This window comes from Rhinolophus ferrumequinum, chromosome 27 (genome assembly GCF_004115265.2).
Source record: "Rhinolophus ferrumequinum isolate MPI-CBG mRhiFer1 chromosome 27, mRhiFer1_v1.p, whole genome shotgun sequence".
Taxonomy (NCBI): domain Eukaryota; kingdom Metazoa; phylum Chordata; class Mammalia; order Chiroptera; family Rhinolophidae; genus Rhinolophus; species Rhinolophus ferrumequinum.
The window spans coordinates 15,783,683-15,796,185 of NC_046310.1; the positions used below are offsets into that span (position 1 = coordinate 15,783,683).

Genomic DNA, 12,503 nt, shown 5'->3' on the forward strand with positions numbered 1-12,503 from the left:
TTAATTATAAAATAATACCTAGAATAGAGGGTCAGCCCTGAGAGATAATCTGGACACTTTCAGGTCCTTCATCCCCGTCTATAACTGACCAGGTGGTTAAGCATCAACAAAAATTGTACAAATATATGCAGTGACATTTCTGAGTGCCCCAGGACCATGGGGGTGGTGCTGACAAAGCCTACAGCTGGACATTCTGGCTAGAGTGACCTGTGACATGTGACACCACTTCCGTTTCACGGTTCAGATCTACCCAGACCTCCCATCCTCTCTTGGGGCAAGGATGCCAGTTTCTCTTTTCCCCAAACCCCATAGCCATGGGTCACTGTGTCCATTCCCACAATCTTCCTTGCCTCTTGAGCCCCCAGCCAAGGCCAGCACCCAGTAAGTACACACCTTTTCTCTGTCATCATCGGACAGTGAATATCAGAGCGTCTAACTTCAAATCAGGACTAATAATCCTGCATGACTGCCACCTTCCAGGGAACTTGAACGCAGACTAAGAACTAGAACAGAGTCCACACACCTGGAGGCATCCCCCTTTGGCCCATGGCACATTCATGGGATGTAGTTACCCTTGCACATAATTTCCACTATCTTTAGGGTGGAAAGAACATCTCTGAACAGAACCCCATGTACACACCTCTGGCATAAAGCTCTTCAGACCAAAAGAATGGGTCTGTCTCCATGGACTGCCTCGCCACCCAGCTACCAGCTTGGGCTACTTACTCGGTTATATTGTCGTTGTATTGAAAAGCATTGTTAAAGGCCCATCCAGGTTCATATTCACATATCTACTAGGAAGAACCTGCGCAGAGGTCCAAGGTCTGGTACCCGGAGCACTATTGCCCGTGGCCAGGCCATCTGACTCACCTGGTCTGTACACACTACTGACCTCTGCTGGAAGTCGGAGGACCCACCCCTTGAGCCCCTTCAAACTAATCAGGAGTCCTCAAATCTTTATTTTAAAGCATGTGTAAAATATCTATGTGACACCACTTTTCTCCATTTGTCTTTGACCAAATCCTGCTCCCTCACACCCTCCAAGCCCCTCCTTTAACACTCAAGCTTTCAGTGAAGGACCATTTCTCTGAGAGGTGCCAGACTGCCGTGGCCACACTCAGTCCGCTGGAAAAGGTTTAGACCAGGAGAAAGGCCACTAGCATCTGCCTTCCACCTTTGGATAACTCCCTAGTTAAGCTTTTCCTCCAAGAAAACCTGAAGGGATCTGATCCCTGTGCCTCTCTCGGTGGCAGTGTCCCAGGAAACCGAAAGTTCCCACCTATAGCTTTCGCCCACTTCACAGATGCTCACGCTCCATCAACTCTTCCTTTTCCTCAGCTCTGATGCTTCTGGTGCTGATGGGAGGAGCTGCCTTCAAAACCCATCTGTTTCCGGTCTGGGCCTAGGAAAGCTTTCATCCTGGCTCCTAGACTTTCTCTCTGCCCATTGCAAACCCTCTGTTGCTTCCCGTCTTTACCTGGGACAAGAATACCAATATCCTTTGCCCCCAAATCCCACAGCCATTGGACCAAGCCCATCGGTTCCTACACCCACACCCACCTTAACTCTTGAGATGCCAGGCCACCAGAAACGACCGTTCCTCCGCCGCATCTGCCTGGTTCTCATTAAACAACCTCCCTGTGAACAAGATGAAAGCCACACGCCTCCCTGGGACGAGGTCACCTGCCCAGGATACCCCTTAGTCTTCTGTGTTCACCAGTGCATGTATGAGTAACACACGTGCTCTGAGAGATGGTCGTCCATCTCCCTGTTTGTGAAAGCATTTCCAAAACAAAAACATGCCCGTTGTAGCTCACTTTTTTTTCTTTTAAACTTTCACAAGCCATCTCTTGAACACTGACTTTCCCGATAGGCAACCTTCAGTTTCTTATTACAACAAATTGTACCCTAAGCAGCTGGATATGAAATCCTAGGGAATGCTTTGGGATGCGGTGACTTCCTCCCGTTGAGGCCATCTCTTGCTTGGTTGGCCCTGCAGCTACATTTTCCCCTGTAGGGAGCCACCAGAAAATCAGGCAGGCCTGGGAAATGAGAAACGATGGAAGGAAGTTTGGAAGGCTCTAAAAGGACTGATTAAAATCAATTTTAATTTCTTAGATGTTTTGTGATTAAAAAAAAATTTTTGACCAACCCTCTCACATGCTATTTATCTGTGTATTTTGAGTAAAGTCCATACTGAGTTTCAGAAGTTCTCCAAGGATAGATGAAAGGGCCTTCAATTAAATTGCATAGGTAAAATTGATTTGTCAAACCTCGTCAATTTGATCACTTAGGGAGAAGAATGGTAGGATTTGTAAAGAACAGTAAGAGGTCCTTCAGAGAAATGAAAGATGGGGCATCAATGACCCCCAAAATGATAGTTCCGTTTTTGAGATAGCTAAGTTATTGTGAGCACACAAAAAAATATCCTTTGGGCTAGAGAGTACAAAGCTCATGAAAGCATACTGGCTGGAAAAAAAAAACCGTAATATCCTTATTGTTAGATGTGTCCAAGGGAAGTGGCCCACTGGTGCTCGGATCCTGGAGCCAGCGAGTAGTGGCTGCAGCCCTAGAGCACGGCAGAGGGTAGGAACTCAGAGAGCAGGGAGGGGGCAGAGGCAGTGCCCATTTTGCAGAGTGAACGGAAGGTAGAAATCACTCTTACCGCACAAAGGACGCCAACCATACTATCACACTGCCCTTCAGAATTAAAGAGGAACAAATATGCTCTCACTTGTAATGGCAAGTGTCGCCGTAATACCCTCCCAGAGTGAGATAAATCAGGTTCAACAATCGTAAAAGCATCCTCCAGCTACTTGTTAGCACGGCCTTTGTAGAGGAATAGATGGAAGGGCTTGAAGAACTCCCCTCCACCTTTCAACTTGCTGTTATTTATGAAGAGCCTCCTGCGGACCAAGCAGCTCGCTCACGGGTCCAGTCTTCACAGCGGTAATGAGAAGGGAACCTGTCCTGTCTCTGTGTGAGGAGGCTGAGAACGAGACACCTAACTTGCCCATCCACGGAAGAGCTGGGGTTCACACTCAGACCTCAGGTGTCCTTTTTTATTGTTGTTATCATTTACCAGAAAGAAAGCATTTGAGTCAGCCTGAGCCCAGATTTCCTTGGTTAAAAAGGTCTCGACAGTTACTACGCTAAAGGGCAAAGAAAGGGGTTATAACCTTCCTTCCTGCAACATAAATCTATCCAGTTAGAATTTAAATTACATTTAAATTAATTTAAAAGTTTGATATCTTTGGGATATTTTTAAACTTTAATTTAAATGTTTAATTGCTGGAAATACTAAATTAAGGCTGACAGGCCGCTGGAGGAATTGTGGAAAAGAAAACCTAAAACGCTTGGCATTTTAAACAAAGTTAAAAACAGCACGTTCAGAAACATCCACAAGAAACCAGAGGCAGCCTAAACAATCTCATATGTGGAAAATTATCCAGTTATATTAATTTATGTTTTACTAGCTTTTTTCACATTTAATCTTTTTTTTTTTTTTTTTTTTGCCACTTGTACATTCCTCTTAGAGTTTTGGAAACATTTCCATTACAAATAATAAATCTTCAACGACAACAACAGCAAAAGATGATGGTAAATTTATTAAAATCAAATAATTTATCAAATTGGTCTTTCAATGAATTGACTTGCTTTCAAATGAAGTTAAGCTGGTTTCTTTCATGCAGGATTTCTCAGAATTTTTAGCAAACTCATGTACATTTTGAATCTCCAAAAGAGGCATTTAGAATAAGATGACATTTCCCAAACTCAAGTAACTTTAAAAGCCACAAACCATGAAGGAGTTAGTTTCCCTTTGGGGGGCAGCTACTCAGGTGTCACTGGCCAGGCCATCCATATGCTTCTGGGCTCTATATTTAAAAGTCCCATTAATTAGATTTAAAAGCTTTTTTAAAACCTGTATATCATTTTTAAAATAAAAAGCACCCTCCCCAACTTTCAGGCCTGCTGCTTAGCAGCAACGTTTTAAAAACTGTTTTTAAATTTAAAAAAAATTCTGTTTTCAGTACTTCCAATAATTATTTTTATACTTCTAAATAATATTTTTAGATTTATGTTTCTCATATATCAACTAGCGAAATCATCCACTCCTAACTATAAAAAAATAAAGATTTAGCTTGTATATCCTCTTTTCTGTCTCCCTCATCTCCCTTTCCATTAAAAAAATAGTTATGATCATTTAATTCTTTTAATGGCTACTTGTGAAACTTCAAACAACATACTGAAATTTTTGTATCTTGTTCCATCAACTTTAGACAGTATCCCTACATTTTCCACTATATTAGATGGAATTTATTACTCTCCTCCTTGATGGAAAAGTAGAACATAAAATTCTCAATTCAAAATCATTTTCAATGACAATTTTAAAAGCCTGTTAAACTGTCTTCTAAGATCTATTCTTTCTGATGCCAGTTGGGTTTGGATTCCTTTGTTGATCACCCATTTTATCTTCCTTTAAGTTTTTAGTTTCTGCTCTGCTCTTTGATATTTTGAAAATTCACGTTGATGTGTCTAGACAGAAGTATTGTTTTATTCATGTCAGACCCTTTCACTATAAAGACTCTTCCTTTATCTCTGGGAAAATTTTTCTTTACTTTTCCTTTTTTAATTCCACATCCCCTATTTTCTCTGTTCTTTAGTTCTGAAAATCCTGGTCATCAGATGCTAAACTTGTATGTGTCCAGTGTCTTGGGCCTTTTGCTCTATGTTCTGAGACTTATTCTTGACTCTATCTACCAAACTTTTAATAGAATTTTTATATCTCAGCAAATTTCTGGTTTTTACATTTATAAGAACTCTTTTTTGTTTTTGGTCACTTTCTCATAGCTCCTGAGTCTTGGAGTCTTTTTTTTTTTTTTCTTTTTTTTGGATACAACATCTTCTCCAATTTCTCTAAGGATAATTGGTCTTTTTAAAAATTCTCTTCCATTTTCTGAATGATCTCTATTTCTTTCAAGTTCTTTTTTTTTTTCCTGTTTATTTATTCTGGTCTTTATCTTGCTGTAAACTTTTCTTGAATTTTAGATGACTTTTGGTTGTCCATTTATTTTTTTAAACAACTTTATGGAGATATAATTCACAGATCACATCATTTACCCATTTAACGTTTACAATTCAGTGGCTTTCACTGTATTCCCAGAGTTGTGCATCTATCAGCACAGTCAATTTTAGAACATTTTTATCTCCGCCTAAGAGAGCCCCTAAGGGAACAGCCCCTTAGCTGTCATCCCATAATCTTTTCATCCATCCCCACTGTCCTCCTGCCCCGGGCAACCACTATCCATTTGAAAATGAGGGATTAGAAAAGCTGGCTCTTTGCTCTGGGGGTTTCCAAATGTAAGTCGGTAAGAAGACAATGGTTGGGAAGGAGGAAAAGGCAGAGGCTGAGACTGAGTAGAACCCAGTCCGGAAAAGCCAGGTGTGGAAGTCCAGACCTGGAGAGCCCTGCGAGGGGCTGATGTCGCAGGTGGGCAGTCAGGCTCATCCCTGCTGATCAGCTTCACTTCTGTATTCAGCGTTCGGAGGCCATTCCACCCTAGAGGGTGACGCAGTGCCACTAGACTTCAGGTTTCATAAGGAGGGGAACATGTCATGTATGTCTTGTTCTCGGCTGCACCTAGATGCTGTTTGACCCACAGTAGGTACTATCGGTTTGTAGAATAATTCGGTGTCATGCATTTATATAATGCCTTACAATTCACAAAGCTCTTGTATATACTTTTATCTCATTTGAGATAGGCGGGTGTGCAAAAGTGGATTCATTATGGAGCCAATGAGGCTTATAAACTGTAGGGCCCTCCACTGCGTGAGCCCCTTCCAAAACCCTGCTCGCAATTCTGTATTTGTCAACTCTGCACTTTTTTCCTTAAAGAAGGTGTCGTGTGGGAGACCCTGCTCACAGCGCCATCCATCACGCAGGGCGGCCTGCGGGGTCTCTGGTCTCGCTCCTCACACAAGAACGCAGGACATGGTGAGGCCAAAAAGGAACACTCACAGAGCCATAGGTAGGGAAGTCACACCACTGTACTCTCGCTGGCAGCTGGGTTGGAGACACAGGAACCAGGAGCAACACAATTCTCAACCCTCACTGCGCCGCTTGCAGGCTCAGCCCCCATCTTCTTGCTAGCCCCCATTTTTTGCTAGCCCAGCCACGGCAGTTATATCAGTGGCCAATGGCTCACTGGTTACAGCTGACGGCCAACTAGCCACAGCTGATGGCCATTTGATCACAGTCGATGGCCATTTACTACCTGAGCCAGCACCTTTCTATGTGAGGCCGAGAGCCTGGAAACTGCTTTTTGGGGCTCTGTCCCCACAGAAGGCCTACAAAATTATGTTTTGTTGTGTCAGGCAGGCATCAGAAAACCTGAATTTACGAGTAGCTCTACCTTTCTAGATAGCAGCAGACGTTATTAGCCTCAGTTAGGAACTATCAAAGCTGTGGCTTGGAGAATTGAGTCACACATCTGAGTGGCAGAACATTTCGTACCTGAATGAAATGATTTCTCCCACTACTTTTCCTACTTAACCCGCACACCCCCTCCCATACAGAAGGACAGTATGACTTCTGGTGATGACTGTCGGTGGGAGGTTTCTGTCCCCCAGTAAACGCACAGGCTGCCTCTCTGTCCACCACAAACCAAGCAAGGAAAGACATACACCCCACCTCCCCCACCTACACATTGACGTTTTAGTTATGAAATACCTTCGGAAGTATTTTGTCTGAAGAAAGAGAAACACTGAATCCTCTTTTCCACTCCTGTTTCTGAATGAGACTTTGAATCTCGTGTTGTTTCATGGTCCTAAAATAAAATGGAAGATCTAAGGGGAATGAAAACATCGGAGATCGTATTTTCAACTGCCAACTAATTTGGTGACTCTCCCAGGTGGGAGACTCTCCCAGGTGGGCGAATCAGCGACTGCCCTGCACAGGTGAATCGAGGGCTCCGCTGTGCTGCGCTGCTGCCTGCCTGCTTGGAAAATCAACTCACCCTCCATGCTTTTCAGTGAAGTATATTTCATGCTTGCCTTTCCCCAGACACAAGTCTATGTGTTTTGAGTAGGGATCTGCGCTGGCGGTGCCTGAGGAGACGGTCTCAGTCTATTTTTTTATGAGTCTATCCTCAATCAGGAGGATTGCACTGAGTTTACGAGAGATAGACCAGAAATCTCCTGACATCTCAAGTCTGAGCATCTGAAGGCCTGCCAGCCCCTAGGCTCATGTGGAACTGGGCTCCGGCAGTTTTATTCTTCCCGCAGCTTCTTTATTCTGAAAATATCGATCCAGTAGCAATTTAAGAGGACCAAATTCTCTTGGGTATTACGATGGCATGATCACAAAAAGCGAAGGTTACAGAGGCATCCTTTCTCCTGTACTTCTTCTTTCCATGACCATGCCCTCGCGCACCCACCACAGGACTGAGAATCGCCTCGCCTGGCTGCTGACTACAGCTGATTACCGGGTTAGAATACTTGCTTCCCAGCTGGTACACAGCCACTGCCCCAAACCTCTCTCAGCCACTGAGGTTCCGCTCCTACGACTCTCCCACCATCTAGGAGCCGAAAGGGGTGGGTGCACCACAGGAGACGTCTGGGATCCTGCTCTATTGCTGTGGCTGGTATCTCTTCTGCTGGGTCAGTGACTGGCCATATTGCAGGTTATTAAATAATCTGAAAAGTCACGCCTGCTCCTAACAGAGTCTGATCACTTGGGGGAGTTGGAATGGATGACAGGCTCCTGTGTGACACCCCAGTTCCTTGGCAAATCAAAAGCAAAGTTGTCCATTTCAAGGTGGGCTTCACCAGCATCCTTTCAGGGCACACTTGTCTTTGGCTTTGCTTTGTCAAGTTTTGTCAACATGGTGACAGTAAAGACATGAAAATGAAGCCCTGAGTCCACACTGGGACAGCCTGCGAGCACCGCACCAGAGCCCCGGCTGTGAGTGAGGAAATGCTCTCTGAGCACCACTTCCTTATAAGAACATGTGCACAAAGCAAGGAATGTACGCCAGAGCGAGGCCGGCTCTCATCTGTCAGCAGCTTACAATGTTTAGGACAGTCCACTGACTGGAAATCCACACCAGGGCGAGGTGCTCAGCAACAGATGGAACATGTAAAACCCACTGACTCAGTGCGTTTGCGCCTTAGGTGGCCTCTGCTTGAGCCTGGAATTAACCTTCGTAAACACAGACTCCTTTCTCAAGAGGCTACTCTGCATGTAAAGCCCGTGCCCCCTCGCCATCCCTGAGCACGAGTGTGTGCGTGGCCAATCGGGGGCCGGCCGAGCGTGGCCAGCCCGGTGGCCGCGAGCAGGGAGCCCCAGGAATACAGGCTCAGCCTCGCTTTCTCCTCAGCTCGGCTTAAGCCGGGCTATCATAGCTTTGGCTTCATCCCGCCTCATCCCCTTTGAGGTCCTGCTCCTGTTTGTATCTAACCCAGGCCCTTGGCCACAGCAGTATTGAAAACTAACCAAGCTGGCCAGAATTTGGTTTTTGCCAAAAGGTAGTTTCCCAGTGGCTTTAGAGACTCCTGCGAGGGTCACACCCTGCAGGGCGGTTTCTGGTGGCAGGAGCTGGGAGCTGCTGGTTCTGGCAGGAAGGGGCCTGACCACAGAGGCTCGGGTGCTGTGCTACCAAGGCACCTCCTAGATGACGTGTGGAGGACCCAAACCACCTCAAACAGGAAGCTGTCTGTGCTAACGAGAATCCACCTACAGCTATGGTGAGGGACGGGAAAGAAAGGAACAGGATGAAACATTGTGGTCTGCCACTTCCCCCAAAGGTAAACGTAGGAATTGGTTTCACTGATCCTAGCGCTGGGCAAGTCTGTGGAACAGAATTACTTGGTTCCTCCCTCCTATTTGGTCCCATTCCTCTCGCACCCTTCCCCAGCTCCCACCTGTGGCAGCTCCTCCAGCCTCTCAGGGGTTCAGCAGCTCACTGTGGTCTCCCTACAGCCCTTTCCAAACCCACTCTTCGATCCTTCTGTCCCACTGAGGCTCTTGACTGGCAAGCTGGCTTTCGCAGGGGCATCTGTATTTCAACAGCGATCAAAGCCTTAAGCCAAAATGGTGACGCTCTGATGATCACCACATAGTCCCCAGGCCCCAACCAGAGCCGTGATCCATGGACCGTCTCGGACCTTGAAATCTGTGCATGTTAATCTACCCGCTTGTGTTTAAAACCCACCTGGGTTCTGACTTTTTTCCCTCCCAAACTTTCAGAGAAGGCTGGACAAGACTCTAATGGAAAAGCAAGTATTATTTGTCCTCTTGATTCCCACCCAAAAGCAATATAAAATGCCGACAAGCCGAGTGGGCAAAAAGGGAACGGGAGGAGGAAGAAAGACCATCCTGATAATGTTGAGAGAGGAGACACCTGAGCCTCCTGAGTGACGGTGGGTTGCTCAGATGGTCTCGCTTCAGGGCACGGACATCTGTATTTTTTCTGACGATGCCATAGAGTCCAGAGCCTGCTTTGAAAGGCTTCCTACCTCTCCGTATGGCTCTTGAGGCCATCCCAAGGCTTGGGTGTTAGAGTACCAAGCTTGTGTAGAATTAAGGCCATGCCATATGACAGTAACCATGAAAAAAGCTGCAGTGAAAAGGAAGCTTGTCAGGAAAAGGAATTCCATATTTATTAGTCATCTTCTCTGTGCCAGGCACTGACTAAAAGGCTTTAGACGTATCTCATTTGATCCTTACAATATCCTTGTCAATCAGAGAAGGAGTGATCATTTCGTAACGTATATAAATGTCTAATCACTATGTTGTACACCTGAAACTACTATGATATTGTATGTCAGCTGTCATTGAAAACTAAATTTTTAAAAATTGGTATTATTATCCCTGTTTTACTGATGAGAATACTGAAGCTCAGAGAAGTTAAGAAACTTGCCCCAGGAGCCTGGATTTGAACCCTAAACAAACCAACTCCAAGTCTCCTTCATTTTCTACCATGCCACTCTTCTTTTGATAAAATGAATAGCTGTCCTCATTGACCTCTGAGTTCACCTTGTCATATGGTTGAAAAGGCCCCGTTCTTATAATGTGAGATTCTCCCCCAGAGACTCCCCGTGTGATGGATGGATGTTCATTGATGTTCGTGTGCTGGCTGGCCCCTCTACACCTGTGTATGCCTGCTACCCAACAAATGCTACTGTCATGTAGTAGGAAAAAATATAACCCCGTGTCCTAAAAGACCTTGTCAGTAGCCAAGACAGAACCTGGCTGTCCCCCTTTGGTCTCCTCCTCATGGGCTGAAATGGTGATGAGTCAGCCTGTGCTTAGATCTCCTGAGCTGGAAGATTGCTCCTTCGGGGCCACTCAAAACTGAAATGAGGTTGGCTAGGATGTCGATGGTAATTTGCTTCCTAAATTTGCAGCTTCCCAGCCTGCCAGTACGGTGTTCCTCAGAGGACGTAAAAGATCCTATATCTTTAACGGAAGTCCATTCTATGAAGGCCACATATGAATCCTGGACAGAAAAGCTAGTGGAAGGCCAGGGCTCAGAAGCAGAGTTCGGCTGCAGTGGTCCTTCTTCCCTGTGATGCAGTGAGCAGTTCTGCCACAATTCCAACAGGGGGCAGTGTTTGAGTGCTTCGCTGCCGGGCTAGACAGTTTGCACTCCTCAATGTGGTGACACAGGTCAGCCTCTCCCAGAGGGCTGTCAGCACGTCCATCCACAGCTCACAGAAGTGCAAGCACAGCTTTCCGTGGGGTGTGCGAGAGGTCAAAAAAAATCCATTTAAATGCATCAGAAATGTGGCTGAGGATGTGAGAGGCTCCGCAGAGCATTCCTTGATGAGGAAACTTAGCCTGAGTCAGGCAGCGGGGACTAAAGGCAGATTCAGGACCAGACCCCAGTGACTGGACCCCATCTACTGCCTTTCCTTCTATTCTCATTTCCCTAAAGAGTATTAATAAGTTTCGGTGAAGAAAGGGCTCTTCTGTGAAAGAAGGGCTCTGCGATCGAATTCACAGAGCAATAGTGGGTTAAATAAGCTCCCGCAGGACCTCCCGGAGCCTTTACAGTACACTTCACTGTAAGATAACGAGCACATCCTTTACATTTTAGTGTTTCTAAAATTGGGATAACTCTTAGAACCGGTGTCAGAAGCAGGGCTGGGACTACGGAGAGGCAAGTGAGGTACGTCAGGTACAAGGAGCGCTCACCTTAAGGGTCACACAGGTGGGTCCCTGGAAATGTGTGCCCGGTGCCTCCCTTGCTTCTCCCTGCCTGGCACCCGGCCGGGTGTACAGCTGAGGTGTACCCTCCTGCATAAGGTGCAGGGACTCCCATCATCTCCGTAGCCACCTGTTCATCTCAGGTCCCCTCGGGTGAGAGCTTAGAATAAAGAGCCCACGAAGATTAAAGTTTAATTTAGATCCTTTCATTGCCTCTTAAAACGCCTTTTGAAAGACAAAAGAAAGAAAGAGAGAGAGAGAGAGAAAGAGAGAGAGAAAGAAAAAAGGAAGGAAGGAAGGAAGGAAGGAAGGAAGGAAGGAAGAGAAGAGAAGAGAAAAAGATTATTAGTTGCCGTGGGGAAACCTGATGAATGCCACTTTGAACAAATAGTCAACTTAGCATCGTCAGTAATGTCATGGGCCTATCATGTCCCCTCTGACATTTTTTACGGAAACCTATAACCCCTATTGAGTCATGAAAAAGGCATGAGGAAAACCCAGGTCGGGGTGCTGGACAGAGTGCTTGACCAGTGCTCTCCAAGGCTGCCAAGGAAGGATGGAGAAATTGCCACACCAGAGGAGAAGGCATGACAGCTGAATGCAGTGTTGTCCCTGAACTGGATTCTAGGGAACACACTGGGAAAATCCACATAGTCTAGAGCTGAATTAATAGTAATATGCCAGCATTGGTTTCTTAGTTTTGACAAATGTTCCTTGGTAACGTAAGAGCTTAACAACAGGGCAAACTGGTCCAAGTTTTATGGGAACCCTCTGTACTATCTTTGCAGCTTTTCTGAAAATCTAAAATAATCCCCCTGTAGCTGAGATACTGAAGAAGAAAGTCTTAAGTACCTATATCGGTAGATATGGGCTCTTTCATAATATAAGCAAAACTGTATACCTGTCATCAGGTGTTTCTCCCCATCCCGTCCCCAAACGGCTTTTAAATCAATGTGGAGCTTGCAATTGGTGATATCTTAGAATCATCCCAGAGTACGGCAGGGTGGAAACTTAACTGCCCTGGAATCCTGGGGTTCCATGGGGCACACTTGGATAATAGCGCTGGACCCTGTTTACCGCCTATCCATTCAGTACAGGACAAATTCTCAGCCTGAAGGCTGTCAGGGTTGTAGCTATTAAATCTGGGGATGCGTGTGCTACACACACATATATTTTACTGAGAGTTTCTGAACCAACAAGTTCTTCCCATATCAACGAACCCTGAAGAGTGAGACCCACCCTCTTGGCCGATTATTGGACCAGGCATTGGGTTAGGTGACATATAGATCTTTTT

General features: G+C 45.6%; 1 protein-coding gene across 1 annotated transcript in view; it reads left to right on the top strand.

Moving 5' to 3' along the window:
- SMYD3 (SET and MYND domain containing 3) overlaps positions 1 to 12,503 on the top strand; it is a 548,999-nt gene that overhangs the window by 475,064 nt on the left and 61,432 nt on the right. The window lies entirely within an intron of this gene.